The following is a 16,423-nucleotide window of genomic DNA, read 5'->3' as shown; positions in this document are numbered from 1 at the left end:
CCGCCACGGGTAGGGTTAATTTGGTAAAAATGATTGTTCTACCCAAATTTTTATATGTTTTTCAGCAGGCCCCTATCTATATTTCTCCACATATATTTAAATTGATAGATAGTTATATCTCCTCTTTAGTTTGGGCTGAAAAACGTCCTCGAATTAAACTTAAAACTTTATGTAGGCCTAGAGCACTGGGTGGTCTGGCATTGCCAAATTTCCGCCTCTATTATTTGGCTTCACAATTGGTTCATTTACAGGGGTGGGTTTTGGGTGGGGAGAGCCAGGATCTACCTACCTTATTGGTACACACTGTTACTAGAGGATGTTCCCCTTTGCAGTTATTATTAGATGACAAATGCCCTACAGGGGGAGCTCCATTGGTCACGCAGGCTCATAAGCTGTGGAAACAGGCCCGTGCTTTAGTGGGGGCAGAGGGTATTGATCCTGATTTGTCTTTGTGGCATTCTTCTTCTCTAAGAGAACTGGCCCTATTAGATAGTAGCTCCTTGTGGACTGGGAGGGGGGTTCTCTCCATTGGACAGTTGTATAGTGACGGGGTATTAAAAAGTTTTGACACTATTAGAACTGAATTTGGGCTCCCAAATACTATGTTTTTCCGTTACCTACAGCTCCGACACGCTCTAGCTGTCCAGTTTTCTGCAGGCCCTCCGCAATTTACTCCTGATCCAGTTAGGGTTATGCTGCAAGCAACTAGTGGTAGTCGATTAATTTCCAGACTTTACTCCTACCTCCTTACTGCTAATTCCGATGATACCCTAGTATCACTTAGGCTTAAATGGGTGGATGATTTGGGTCCATTAGACGATGATGAATGGTCTTTAATGTTGAATAGTCATGTGATCCCCCACTTCTGCAGTGAGATTCCAACAGATACAGTTCTTTTTACTACACAGGGTGTATCTTACTCCTTTGTTGATGAATCGATTTGGATCTGGAGTGTCGGATAGGTGTCCTAAGTGTTCTGTTTCCCAGTGCTCATTTTGGCATCTCCTCTGGGAGTGCCCTGCTGTTCGAGTGTTTTGGTCCCGGGTCACCACCTGTGTTACCAACACAGAGAGTAGTATTCCCATTTTGTCACCTAAAATCTGCATCTTTGGACTGGGTCTTTCGAACAGGGTTAATAGATTGACGGCCCAATATGTGATTAATGCGATGACTTTGGCTAAGGTTTGTATTGCCCGTACTTGGATGGCAGCTAGGGGCCCTACTTTTGCTGAATGGTCTGGGTTAATGAATGAAGTAGTGGGGCATGAACGTTTTATATATACCAAACGTAACTCTATCCTGAAGAATGAACGTATTTGGGGTCCGTGGATTTCTTCAACTTATTATGTTAATGGAGGTGAGGAGACTTCGGATGGTGGGGGGCTGGAGACCGGCAAGACTGTGCAATAATGTTTTATTATTCTGAGATGTTTGTAGTAAATTTTCTCTTATACCGCAAGGTTGAGATATTTTTCTGTGCTGATAATGTGCTCTGTTTTATTTATATACTGTTTTTAAATATGTAATTGTATTATTTTAATGGCTAGCTATTTTATTTCTGTTTGGGCTTATAGGAGGGAGGGTTTTCTCTTTCTGGGTTGTAAATTGATGTTTTTGTTATAAAATGACAAACTTTATAAATAAACGCAATTTAAAAAGTGTGCATGTCCTGTTTATACAACATAAGGGTGGGTGGGAGGGCCCAAGGACAATTCCATCTTGCACCTCTTTTTTTTCTTTGCATTATGTACAGTTTGGGGCCTAGTTTTTCAAACTGCCATCCACTGCAGTGTCACTCCTAGATGGGTCACGTGTTTGTGCCGCCCACTCGTGTCGCTTAGCATAGTCATCCTGCTACCTCTGTGTAACCTTTTGGACATAAAAACCCTATTGTGAGGTGTGAGGTGTTCAGAATAGACTGTAAATTAGTGGAAATTAAGGTTATTGAGGTTAATAATAGCATAGGAGCAGAAAAACCAACACATTCTGTGATTTTAGCTGTTTTTATGCTTTTTTTTAAAAAAATACAGATCCAAAACACAAAACCCAGAACCCAAAACACGGAAGGGTGGTTTTGGCAAAACCAATCCAGATCCAAAACACGAAGAAAGATCCAGATCCAAAACCAAAACACGAAAAGGGGCCGGTGCATACCCCTAATTAGTATATATATAATATAGTGTATTAGTGTGTGTGTGTGTGTGTGTGTGTGTGTGTGTGTGTGTGTGTGTGTGTGTGTGTGTGTGTGTGTGTGTGTATATATATATATATATAGGGGTGTGCACCGGCCACTTTTCGTGTTTTGTGTTTTGGTTTTGGATCTGGGTCTTTCTTCGTGTTTTGGATCTGGATTGGTTTTGCCAAAACCACCCTTCCGTGTTTTGGGTTCTGGGTTTTGTGTTTTGGATCTGTATTTTTTTTTAAAAAAGCATAAAAACAGCTAAAATCACAGAATTTGTTGGTTTCTCTGCTCCTATGCTATTATTAACCTCAATAACCTTAATTTCCACTCATTTCCAGTCTATTCTGAACACCTCACACCTCACAATAGTGTTTTTATGTCCAAAAGGTTGCACCGAGGTAGCTGGATGACTATGCTAAGCGACACGAGTGGGCGGCACAAACACGTGACCCATCTAGGAGTGACACTGCAGTGGCAGACAGGATGGCAGTTAGAAAAACTAGGCCCCAAACTGTACATAATGCAAAGAAAAAAAAGAAGTGCAAGATGGAATTGTCCTTGGGCCCTCCCACCCACCCTTATGTTGTATAAACAGGACATGCACACTTTAACAAATCAATCATTTCAGCGCCAGGGTCTGCCACACAACTGTGGCTGAAATGATTGGTTCGTTTGGGCCCCCACAAAACAAGCTGGCAATTAATGTGTCCCTGCACAAACTGGCTCTACGGAGGCAAGATGTCATCCTCATCCTCCTCATCCACCGATTCCTCACCCTCTTCAGTGTGTACATCCTCATCCTCACAAAGTATTAACTCGTCCCCACTTGAATCCACCACCACAGGTCCCTCTGTACCTTCTGGAGGCTGGTCTCCCTGGAAGAGCTGATAATTCATTTTGATGAACATCATCTTCTCCACATTCTGTGGAAGCAACCTCCTACGCCTTTCGCTGACAAGGTTCCCGGCTGCACTAAACACTCTTTCGGAGTACACACTGGAGGGGGGGCAACTCAGGTAAAATAGAGCCAGCTTGTACAGGGGCCTCCAAATTGCCTCTTTTTCCTGCCAGTACAGGTATGGACTGTCTGACATGCCTACTTGGATGCTGTCACCGATGTAATCCTCCACCATTCTGTCAATGGTGACAGTATCATATGCAGTGACAGTAGACATGTCAGAAATTGTTGCCAGGTCCTTCAGTCCGGACCAGATGTCCAAACTTGGTCCTGCCTGCCCTGCATCACCACCAGCGGGTTGCTTAGGATACCTAAGTTTTTTCCTGGCAGCCCCAGTTGCAGGAGAAAATGAAGAAGGAGCCGTTGACGTGTCACGTTCCGCTTCAGCTGACAGTGTGTTCACCAGCAGGTCTTTGCACCTCTGCAGGCTTGTGTCGGCCGGAAAGAGAGACACCACATAGGCTTTAAACCTAGGATCAAGCACGGTGGCCAAAATGTAGTGGTCTGATTTCAACAGATTGACCACCCTGGAATCCAGGCAAAGCGAATGAAGGGCTTCATCCACAAGTCCCACATGCCGAGCGGAATCGCTCCGTCTTAGCTCCTCCTTCACTTTCTCCAGCTGCTTCTGCAAAAGCCTGATGAGGGGAATGACCTGACTCAAGCTGGCTGTGTCTGAACTGACTTCACGTGTGGCAAGTTCGAAGGGCTGGAGAACCTTGCACAACACGGAAATCATTCTCCACTGCGCTTGAGTCAGGTGCATACCCCCTCCTTTGCCTATGTCATAGGTGGATGTATAGGCTTGTATGGCCTTTTGCTGCTCCTCCATCCTCTGAAGCATATAGAGGGTTGAGTTCCACCGCGTCACAACCTCTTGCTTCAGGTGATGGCGGGGCAGGTTCAAGAGTGTTTGCTGGCGCTCCAGTCTTCGGCACGCAGTCGCTGAATGGCGAAAGTGGCCAGAAATTTTTCGGGCCACCCAAAGCGTCTCCTGCACGCCCCTGTCGCTTTTCAGAAAATTCTGCACCACCAAGTTTATTGTGTGAGCAAAACATGGGACGTGCTGGAATTTGCCCAGATGTAATGCCCGCAAAATATTGGTGGCGTTGTCAGATATCACAAATCCCCAGGAGAGTCTAAGTGGGGTAAGCCACTGGGCGATGATTTCCCTCAGTTTCTCTAAGAGGTTGTCGGCGGTGTGCCTCTTACTGAAACCGGTGATACACAGCGTAGCCTGCCTTGGAACGAGCTGGCGTTTCTGAGATGCTGCGTGGTGACGCTGCTGCTGTTGCTGCGTAAGGTGATACATCTACCCAGTGGGCTGTCACAGTCATATAGTCCTTAGTCTGCCCTGTTCCACTTGTCCACATGTCCGTGGTTAAGTGGACATTGTGTACAATGGCATTTTTCAGGACACTGAGGACACTTTTTCTGACGTTTCTGTACAGTCTCGGTATCGCCTGCCTAGTGAAGTGGAATCTAGACGGGATTTGGAACCGGGGACACACTACCTCCATCAATTGTCTAAATCCCACTGCACTAATGGCGGATACCGGACGCACGTCTAACACCAACATAGCAGTCAAGGCCTCAGTTATACGTTTTGCTTCAGGATGACTGCTGTCGTAATTCATCCTCCTCGCTAAGGACTGTTGGAGGGTCAATTGTTTAGTAAAAGTAGTGGTGTTCCTACTTCCTCTCTGGGATGATGAACGACTCCCAGCAGCAGCAACAGCAGCAGCGGCAGCAGTAGGCGTAGCAATGCAGGATCCTCCAGAGGAATCCCGGATATGAGAGTCAGTCATGCCAGTGACATGGCCTGCAGGACTACTTCCGATCCTGACTAAGGAGGAAATTGATGAGGAGGGAGTTGACGGTGTGGTTTGCAGGCGCTTGGATACAACAGGACAACGGGATTTAGGTGTCCCTGGACTGCTTACGGTCTTAGCCAAAGTTTCTGAACTTGACAGTAACTTTTTATGAACGCGCTGCAGGTGCCGTATAAGGGAGGATGTTCCTAGGTGGTTGACGTCCCTACCCCTACTTATTTCACCTTTACATATGGTACATATGGCAAGACAGTTGTTGTCCGGATTTGGATAGAAATATTGCCAGACCAAAGAGGTGGAATGTTTGGTCTTCTGCCCAGGCATGACCGTGATGGGCTTTTTCATCCCACGGACAACAACTGTCTCCCCCGGAGCCTGATTTAAACAAACCACATCACCATCAGAATCCTCCTCGCCAACTTCCTCCTCAGCGCCAGCTACACCAGTATCCTCATCCTGTTGTACTTCAACAGTGACATCTTCAATTTGCATATCAGCAAGTGGACTGTGGGTGCTCCTTTCAGCACTTTCAGGGGGCGTGCAAATGGTGGAAAGAGCCACCTCTTCCCGTCCAGTGCTGGGAAGGTCAGGCATCGCAACCACCACCACACTTGGACTCTCCTTGGGGATTTGTGATATCTTCTTAGAAAGCACAGTTCTTCGCTGTGCTTTTGCCAGCTTAACTCTTTTGATTTTTTTAGTGGGAGGAGGGCTTCCATCATCATGTGAAGCTGAACCACTAGTCATGAACATACTAGGGAAAGACCTTAGCCGTTCCTTGCCACTCCGTGTCGTAAATGGCATATTGGCAAGTTTACGTTTCTCTTCAGCTGATTTAAATGTCTTTTTCAAGGTCATTTTCCTGAACTTTGCCATTTGGGATTGTATGTGCCCTCTACTATGACATTGGGCATCGGCCTTGGCAGACGACGTTGATGGCATGTTATCGTCTATGTCATGACTAGTGGCAGCAGCTTCAGCACTAGGAGGAAGTGGTTCTTGAGCTTTCTCTATTTTATTTTTATCGGAGAAAGTTTGGTCCTCCATTTATGTTATATCGATTTGATATATACGTGCGGCTAAACACAGAAAATAATTTTTTTTTTGGTTTGGACTGGAGTGAACTTTCGGGGGTTAGAGCACCCTTAACGGTCAAGCCAGCCGGCCCTTTACTTATGACACAGGCGCACGCTTGGCACTACTTTGTTGATGCACGTGCGGCTACTGCGCACACAATTCACAAACACAGAAAATAATTTTTTTTTTGGTTTGGACTGGAGTGTACTTTCGGGGGTTACAGCACCCTTAACGGTCAAGCCAGCCGGCCCTTTACTTATGACACAGGCGCACGCTTGTGCACACAATTCACAAACACAGAAAATAATTTTTTTTTTGGTTTGAACTGGAGTGTACTTTCGGGGGTTACAGCACCCTTTAACAGTCAAGCCAGACGGCCCTTTACTTATGACACAGGCGCACGCTTGGCACTACTTTGTTGATGCACGTGCGGCTACTGCGCACACAATTCACAAACACAGAAAATAATTTTTTTTTTGGTTTGGACTGGAGTGTACTTTCGGGGGTTACAGCACCCTTAACGGTCAAGCCAGCCGGCCCTTTACTTATGACACAGGCGCACGCTTGGCACTACTTTGTTGATGCACGTGCGGCTACTGCGCACACAATTCACAAACACAGAAAATAATTTTTTTTTAGGTTTGGACTGAAGTGTACTTTGGGGGTTACAGCACCCTTTAACGGTCAAGCCAGCCGGACCTTTACTTATGACACAGGCGCACGCTTGGCACTACTTTGTTGATGCACGTGCGGCTACTGTGCACACAATTCACAAACACACAAAATAATTTTTTTTTTGGTTTGGACTGGAGTGTACTTTGGGGGTTATAGCACCCTTTAACGGTCAAGCCAGCCGGCCCTTTACTTATGACACAGGCGCACGCTTGGCACTATTTTGTTGATGCACGTGCGGCTACTGCGCACACAATTCACAAACACAGAAAATAATTTTTTTTTTGGTTTGGACTGGAGTGTACTTTGGGGGTTACAGCACCCTTTTACGGTCAAGCCAGCCGGCCCTTTACTTATGACACAGGCGCACGCTTGGCACTACTTTGTTGATGCACGTGCGGCTACTGCGCACACAAACACAGAAAATTATTTTTTTTTTGGTTTGGACTGGAGTGTACTTTGGGGGTTACAGCACCCTTTAACGGTCAAGCCAGCCGGGCTTTTACTTATGACACAGGCGCACGCTTGGCACTACTTTGTTGATGCACGTGCGGCTACAGCGCACACAATTCACAAACACACAAAATAATTTTTTTTTTGGTATGGACTGGAGTGTACTTTGGGGGTTACAGCACCCTTTAACGGTCAAGCCAGCCAGCCCTTTACTTATGACACAGGCGCACGCTTGGCACTACTTTGTTGATGCACGTGCGGCTACTGCGCACAGAATTCACAAACACAGAAAATATTTTTTTTTTTGGTTTGGACTGGAGTGTACTTTGGGGGTTACAGCACCCTTTAACGGTCAAGCCAGTCGGCCCTTTACTTATGACACAGGCGCACGCTTGGCACTACTTTGTTGATGCACGTGCGGCTACTGCGCACACAATTCACAAACACAGAAAATAATTTTTTTTTAGGTTTGGACTGGAGTGTACTTTGGGGGTTACAGCACCCTTTAACGGTCAAGCCAGCCGGCCCTTTACTTATGACACAGGCGCACGCTTGGCACTACTTTGTTGATGCACGTGCGGCTACTGCGCACACAATTCACAAACACACAAAAAATATCATTTTTTTAGCACTTGGGGGGAGCACCCCTGATGGACAGAGCACCCCCTGGACAACACTACAGCACCCCTTTAGGACTGGGACACTGCACAGGACTTTGTAGTGGACACAGCCCCTATGGAGAACTGACTGCACAACACAGTCCAGCCAGCCCCTATGGACTTTGAAGTAGTGGACACAGCACCTATTAACAACAGCAGCACAGCACAACACAGCCAGCCCCTATGGACTTTGAAGTAGTGGACAACAGCAGCACAGCGCAGCACAGCACAGCACAACACTACTCTGCACTACACTACATTACACTACACAGCCCAGCCAGCCCTAACTCCCACCCTCCCTCTTCACTGTCCACAGCCGAGTGAGAAAATGGCGCCGACGCGGGTACCTTATATAGGATCCAAAACCCGCGAGACCCGGAAGGCGGGATGATGACGTTTTGCCTCGATTTCAGATCCGAGTCAGGCGGGAAAAGTCGAGTCTGACTCGGATCGGACTCGGATCGGGGGGGTTCGGATTTCAGAAATCCGAACCCGCTCACCCCTAATATATATATATTAGAGGTGTGCACCGGCCACTTTTCGTGTTTTGTGTTTTGGTTTTGGATCTGGATCTTTCTTCGTGTTTTGGATCTGGATTGGTTTTGCCAAAACCACCCTTCCGTGTTTTGGGTTCTGGGTTTTGTGTTTTGGATCTGTATTTTTTTTTAAAAAAGCATAAAAACAGCTAAAATCACAGAATGTGTTGGTTTTTCTGCTCCTATGCTATTATTAACCTCAATAATCTTAATTTCCACTCATTTCCAGTCTATTCTGAACACCTCACACCTCACAATAGTGTTTTTATGTCCAAAAGGTTGCACTGAGGTAGCTGGATGACTACGATAAGCGACACGAGTGGGCGGCACAAACACGTGGCCCATCTAGGAGTGACACTGCAGTGGCAGACAGGATGACAGTTTGAAAAACTAGGCCCCAAACTGTACATAATGCAAAGAAAAAAGAGAGGTGCAAGATGGAATTGTCCTTGGGCCCTCCCACCCACCCTTATGTTGTATAAACAGGACATGCACACTTTAACAAACCAATCATTTCAGCGCCAGGGTCTGCCACATGACTGTGGCTGAAATGATTGGTTCGTTTGGGCCCCCACAAAACAAGCTGGCAATTAATCTGTCCCTGCACAAACTGGCTCTACGGAGGCAAGATGTCGTCCTCATCCTCCTTATACACCGATTCCTCACCCTCTTCAGTGTTGTGTACATCCTCATCCTCACAGAGTATTAACTCGCCCCCACTGGAATCCACCACCACAGGTCCCTCTGTACGTTCTGGAGGCTGGTCTCCCTGGAAGAGTTGATAATTCATTTTGTGGAAGCAACCTCCTACGCCTTTCGCTGACAAGGTTCCCGGCTGCACTAAACACTCTTTCGGAGTACACACTGGAGGGGGGGCAACTCAGGTGAAATAGAGCCAGTTTGTACAGGGGCCTCCAAATTGCCTCTTTTTCCTGCCAGTACAGGTATGGACTGTCTGACATGCCTACTTGGATGCTGTCACTGATGTAATCCTCCACCATTCTGTCAATGGTGACAGTATCATATGTAGTGACAGTAGACATGTCAGAAATTGTTGCCAGGTCCTTCAGTCCAGACCAGATGTCCAAACTTGGTCCTGCCTGCCCTGCATCACCGCCAGCGGGTTGCTTAGGATAGCTAAGTTTTTTCCTGGCCGTCCCAGTTGTGGGAGAAAATGAAGAAGGAGCTGTTGGCGTGTCACGTTCCACTTCAGCTGACAGTGTGTTCACCAGCAGGTCTTTGCACCTCTGCAGGCTTGTGTCGGCTGGAAAGAGAGACACCACATAGGCTTTAAACCTAGGATCGAGCACGGTGGCCAAAATGTAGTGGTCTGATTTCAACAGATTCACCACCCTGGAATCCTGGCAAAGCGAATGAAGGGCTTCATCCACAAGTCCCACATGCCGAGCGGAATCGCTCCGTCTTAGCTCCTCCTTCACTTTCTCCAGCTGCTTCTGCAAAAGCCTGATGAGGGGAATGACCTGACTCAAGCTGGCAGTGTCTGAACTGACTTCACGTGTGGCAAGTTCGAAGGGCTGGAGAACCTTGCACAACACAGAAATCATTCTCCACTGCGCTTGAGTCAGGTGCATACCCCCTCCTTTGCCTATGTCATAGGTGGATGTATAGGCTTGAATGGCTTTTTGCTGCTCCTCCATCCTCTGAAGCATATAGAGGGTTGAGTTCCACCGCGTCACAACCTCTTGCTTCAGGTGATGGCGGGGCAGGTTCAAGAGTGTTTGCTGGTGCTCCAGTCTTCAGCACGCAGTCGCTGAATGGCGAAAGTGGCCAGAAATTTTTCGGGCCACCCAAAGCGTCTCCTGCACGCCCCTGTCGCTTTTCAGAAAATTCTGCACAACCAAGTTTATTGTGTGAGCAAAACATGGGACGTGCTGGAATTTGCCCAGATGTAAAGCCCGCACAATATTGGTGGCGTTGTCAGATATCACATATCCCCATTAGAGTCTAAGTGGGGTAAGCCACTGGGCGATGATTTCCCTCAGTTTCTCTAAGAGGTTGTCGGCGGTGTGCCTCTTACTGAAACCGGTGATACACAGCGTAGCCTGCCTTGGAACGAGCTGGCGTTTCTGAGATGCTGCTACTGGTGACGCTGCTGCTGTTGCTGCGTAAGGTGATACATCTACCCAGTGGGCTGTCACAGTCATATAGTCCTTAGTCTGCCCTGTTCCACTTGTCCACATGTCTGTGGTTAAGTGGACATTGGGTACAACGGCATTTTTCAGGACACTGAGGACACTTTTTCTGACGTTTCTGTACAGTCTCGGTATCGCCTGCCTAGTGAAGTGGAATCTAGATGGGATTTGGAACCGGGGACACACTACCTCCATCAATTGTCTAAATCCCACTGCACTAATGGCGGATACCGGACACACGTCTAACACCAACATAGCAGTCAAGGCCTCAGTTATACGTTTTTCTTCAGGATGACTGCTGTCGTAATTCATCCTCCTCGCTAAGGACTGTTGGAGGGTCAATTGGTTAGTAAAAGTAGTGGTGTTCCTACTTCCTCTCTGGGATGATGAACGACTCCCAGCAGCAGCAACAGCAGCAGCGGCAGCAGTAGGCGTAGCAATGCAGGATCCTCCAGAGGAATCCCGGATAGGACAGTCAGTCATGCCAGTGACATGGCCTGCAGGACTAATTCCGATCCTGACTAAGGAGGAAATTGACGAGGAGGGAGTTGACGGTGTGGTTTGCAGGCGCTTGGATACAACAGGACAACGGGATTTAGGTGTCCCTGGACTGCTTACGGTCTTAGCCAAAGTTTCTGAACTTGACAGTAACTTATTATGAACGCGCTGCAGGTGCCGTATAAGGGAGGATGTTCCTAGGTGGTTAACGTCCCTACCCCTACTTATTCCACCTTTACATATGGTACATATGGCAAGACAGTTGTTGTCCGGATTTGGATAGAAATATTGCCAGACCAAAGAGGTGGAATGTTTGGTCTTCTGCCCAGGCATGACCGTGATGGGCTTTTTCATCCCACGGACAACAACTGTCTCCCCCGGAGCCTGATTTAAACAAACCACATCACCATCAGAATCCTCCTCGCCAACTTCCTCCTCAGCGCCAGCTACACCAGTATCCTCATCCTGTTGTACTTCAACAGTTACATCTTCAATTTGGATATCAGCAAGTGGACTGTGGGTGCTCCTTTCAGCACTTGCAGGGGGCGTGCAAATGGTGGAAAGAGCCACCTCTTCCCGTCCAGTGCTGGGAAGGTCAGGCATCGCAACCACCACCACACTTGGACTCTCCTTGGGGATTTGTGATATCTTCTTAGAACGCACATTTCTTCGCTGTGCTTTTGCCAGCTTAACTCGTTTGATTTTTTTAGTGGGAGGAGGGCTTCCATCGTCATGTGAAGCTGAACCACTAGTCATGAACATAGGGAAAGACCTTAGCCATTCCTTGCCACTCCGTGTCATAAATGGCATATTGGCAAGTTTACGTTTCTCTTCAGATGATTTAAATGTTTTTTTCAAGGTCATTTTCCTGAACTTTGTCATTTGGGATTGTATGTGCCCTCTACTATGACATTGGGCATCGGCCTTGGCAGACGACGTTGATGGCATGTTATCGTCTATGTCATGACTAGTGGCAGCAGCTTCAGCACTAGGAGGAAGTGGTTCATGATCTTTCTCTATTTTATTTTTATCGGAGAAAGTTTGGTCCTCCATTTATGTTATATCGATTTGATATATACGTGCGGCTAAGGCGCACACAAACACAGAAAATAATATTTTTTTATTTTTGCTGGAGAGTAGTGCACTTTGTGGGTTACACCACCCTTTAAGAAATGAGCCAGCCGGCTCTTTACTTATGAAACACAGGCGCACGCTTGGCGCTGCTCCTTTGTTGATGCACGTGCAGCCCCAGCGCACACAATTCACAAACACAGAAAATAATTTTTTTTTTGGTTTGGACTGGAGTGTACTTTGGGAGTTACAGCACCCTTTAACGGTCAAGCCAGCCGGCCCTTTACTTATGACACAGGCGCACGCTTGGCGCTGCTCCTTTGTTGATGCACGTGCAGCCACAGCGCACACAATTCACAAACACAGAAAATATATATTTTTTTGGTTTGGACTGGAGTGTACTTTGGGAGTTACAGCACCCTTTAACGGTCAAGCCAGCCGGCCCTTTACTTATGACACAGGCGCACGGTTGGCACTGCTCCTTTGTTGATGCACGTGCAGCCACAGCGCACACAATTCACAAACACAGAAAATATATATTTTTTTGGTTTGGACTGGAGTGTACTTTGGGGGTTACAGCACCCTTTAACGGTCAAGCCAGCCGGCCCTTTACTTATGACACAGGCGCACGCTTGGCACTACTTTGTTGATACACGTGCGGCTACAGCGCACACAATTCACAAACACAGAAAATAATTTTTTTTTTCATTTGGACTGGAGTGTACTTTGGGGGTTACAGCACCCTTTAACGGTCAAGCCAGCCGGCCCTTTACTTATGACACAGACGCACGCTTGGCACTACTACTTTGTTGATGCACGTGCGGCTACAGCGCACACAATTCACAAACACAGAAAATATATATTTTTTTGGTTTGGAGTGTACTTTGGGGGTTACAGCACCCTTTAACGGTCAAGCCAGCCGGCCCTTTACTTATGACACAGGCGCACGCTTGGCACTACTTTGTTGATGCACATGCGGCTACTGCGCACACAATTCACAAACACAGAAAATAATTTTTTTTTTGGTTTGGACTGGAGTGTACTTTGGTGGTTACAGCAAACACAGAAAATAATATTTTTTTATTTTTGCTGGAGAGTAGTGCACTTTGTGGGTTACACCACCCTTTAAGAAATGAGCCAGCCGGCTCTTTACTTATGGGACACAGGCGCACGCTTGGCGCTGCTACTTTGTTGATGCACGTGCAGCCACAGCGCACACAATTCACAAACACAGAAAATAATTTTTTTTTTGGTTTGGACTGGAGTGTACTTTGGGAGTTACAGCACCCTTTAACGGTCAAGCCAGCCGGCCCTTTACTTATGACACAGGCGCACGCTTGGCGCTGCTCCTTTGTTGATGCACGTGCAGCCCCAGCGCACACAATTCACAAACACAGAAAATAATTTTTTTTTTGGTTTGGAGTGGAGTGTACTTTGGGAGTTACAGCACCCTTTAACGGTCAAGCCAGCCGGCCCTTTACTTATGACACAGGCGCACGCTTGGCGCTGCTCCTTTGTTGATGCACGTGCAGCCACAGCGCACACAATTCACAAACACAGAAAATATATATTTTTTTGGTTTGGACTGGAGTGTACTTTGGGAGTTACAGCACCCTTTAACGGTCAAGCCAGCCGGCCCTTTACTTATGACACAGGCGCACGGTTGGCACTGCTCCTTTGTTGATGCACGTGCAGCCACAGCGCACACAATTCACAAACACAGAAAATATATATTTTTTTGGTTTGGACTGGAGTGTACTTTGGGGGTTACAGCACCCTTTAACGGTCAAGCCAGCCGGCCCTTTACTTATGACACAGGCGCACGCTTGGCACTACTTTGTTGATACACGTGCGGCTACAGCGCACACAATTCACAAACACAGAAAATAATTTTTTTTTTCATTTGGACTGGAGTGTACTTTGGGGGTTACAGCACCCTTTAACGGTCAAGCCAGCCGGCCCTTTACTTATGACACAGACGCACGCTTGGCACTACTACTTTGTTGATGCACGTGCGGCTACAGCGCACACAATTCACAAACACAGAAAATATATATTTTTTTGGTTTGGAGTGTACTTTGGGGGTTACAGCACCCTTTAACGGTCAAGCCAGCCGGCCCTTTACTTATGACACAGGCGCACGCTTGGCACTACTTTGTTGATGCACATGCGGCTACTGCGCACACAATTCACAAACACAGAAAATAATTTTTTTTTTGGTTTGGACTGGAGTGTACTTTGGTGGTTACAGCAAACACAGAAAATAATATTTTTTTATTTTTGCTGGAGAGTAGTGCACTTTGTGGGTTACACCACCCTTTAAGAAATGAGCCAGCCGGCTCTTTACTTATGGGACACAGGCGCACGCTTGGCGCTGCTACTTTGTTGATGCACGTGCAGCCACAGCGCACACAATTCACAAACACAGAAAATAATTTTTTTTTTGGTTTGGACTGGAGTGTACTTTGGGAGTTACAGCACCCTTTAACGGTCAAGCCAGCCGGCCCTTTACTTATGACACAGGCGCACGCTTGGCGCTGCTCCTTTGTTGATGCACGTGCAGCCACAGCGCACACAATTCACAAACACAGAAAATAATTTTTTTTTTGGTTTGGAGTGGAGTGTACTTTGGGGGTTACAGCACCCTTTAACGGTCAAGCCAGCTGGCCCTTTACTTATGACACAGGCGCACGCTTGGCACTACTTTGTTGATACACGTGCGGCTACTGCGCACACAATTCACAAACACAGAAAATAATTTTTTTTTTCATTTGGACTGGAGTGTACTTTGGGGGTTACAGCACCCTTTAACGGTCAAGCCAGCCGGCCCTTTACTTATGACACAGGCGCACGCTTGGCACTACTTTGTTGATGCACGTGCGGCTACTGCGCACACAATTCACAAACACAGAAAATATATATTTTTTTGGTTTGGAGTGTGCTTTGGGGGTTACAGCACCCTTTAACGGTCACGCCAGCTGGCCCTTTACTTATGACACAGGCGCACGCTTGGCACTACTTTGTTGATGCACATGCGGCTACTGCGCACACAATTCACAAACACAGAAAATATTTTTTTTTTTGGTTTGGAGTGTACTTTGGGGGTTACAGCACCCTGTAACGGTCAAGCCAGCCGGCCCTTTACTTATGACACAGGCGCACGCTTGGCACTACTTTGTTGATGCACGTGCGGCTACTGCGCACACAATTCACAAACACAGAAAATATATTTTTTTGGTTTGGAGTGTATTTTGGGGGTTACAGCACCCTGTAACGGTCAAGCCAGCCGGCCCTTTACTTATGACACAGGCGCACGCTTGGCACTACTTTGTTGATGCACGTGCGGCTACTGCGCACACAATTCACAAACACACAAAAAATATTATTTTTTTAGCACTTGGGGGGAGCACCCCTGATGGACAGAGCACCCCCTGGACAACACTACAGCACCCCTTTAGGACTGGGACACTGCACAGGACTTTGGAGTGGACACAGCCCCTATGGAGAACTGACTGCACAACACAGTCCAGCCAGCCCCTATGGACTTTGAAGTAGTGGACACAGCCCCTATTAACAACAGCAGCACAGCACAACACAGCCAGCCCCTATGGACTTTGAAGTAGTGGACAACAGCAGCACAGCACAGCACAACACTACTCTGCACTACACTACACTACACAGCCCAGCCAGCCCTAACTCCCACCCTCCCTCTTCACTGTCCACAGCCGAGTGAGAAAATGGCGCCGACGCGGGTACCTTATATAGGATCCAAAACCCGCGAGACCCGGAAGGCGGGATGATGACGTTTTGCCTCGATTTCAGATCCGAGTCAGGCGGGAAAAGTCGAGCCTGACTCGGATCGGCCTCGGATCGGGGGGGCTCGGGGGGGTTCGGATTTCAGAAATCCGAACCCGCTCACCCCTAATATATATATATATATATATATGTATATATATATACTAATACACTAAAGGATGGATGCATCTATAAATTTAAAATATAGAATTCGCAGGAACCACAGTGTCAGTCACTCACAGTAATCAGCGTGGCACTTCTCAGCTCTTCCCTTTCCCTCAGTCACATCACTCCGTCTCTGAGCCCAGGGGCCGTCCAGCTTGATGCATGCCTCCCTGTTTTTTCTCCCTATCCCCGCCCATCTCCTGGAGTCTGGTGTAGTAGAGTGAGAGCCTCGCGAGATGATGATGTCATCATCTCGCGAGACCATTAGCTCTGCAGCGGTGCGGCTGCTGGGAGCGAGTGAGTGATGCAGCAACACAGTCTGGTAGTCCGGTGACCCACTATCCCCCACCCTCCCACCAACACCATCATATG

The sequence above is a fragment of the Taudactylus pleione genome, unplaced genomic scaffold (assembly GCF_031769625.1).
Source record: "Taudactylus pleione unplaced genomic scaffold, aTauple2 ptg000069l, whole genome shotgun sequence".
NCBI classification, from domain to species: Eukaryota; Metazoa; Chordata; class Amphibia; order Anura; family Myobatrachidae; genus Taudactylus; species Taudactylus pleione.
This window is presented reverse-complemented; position numbering follows the sequence as displayed.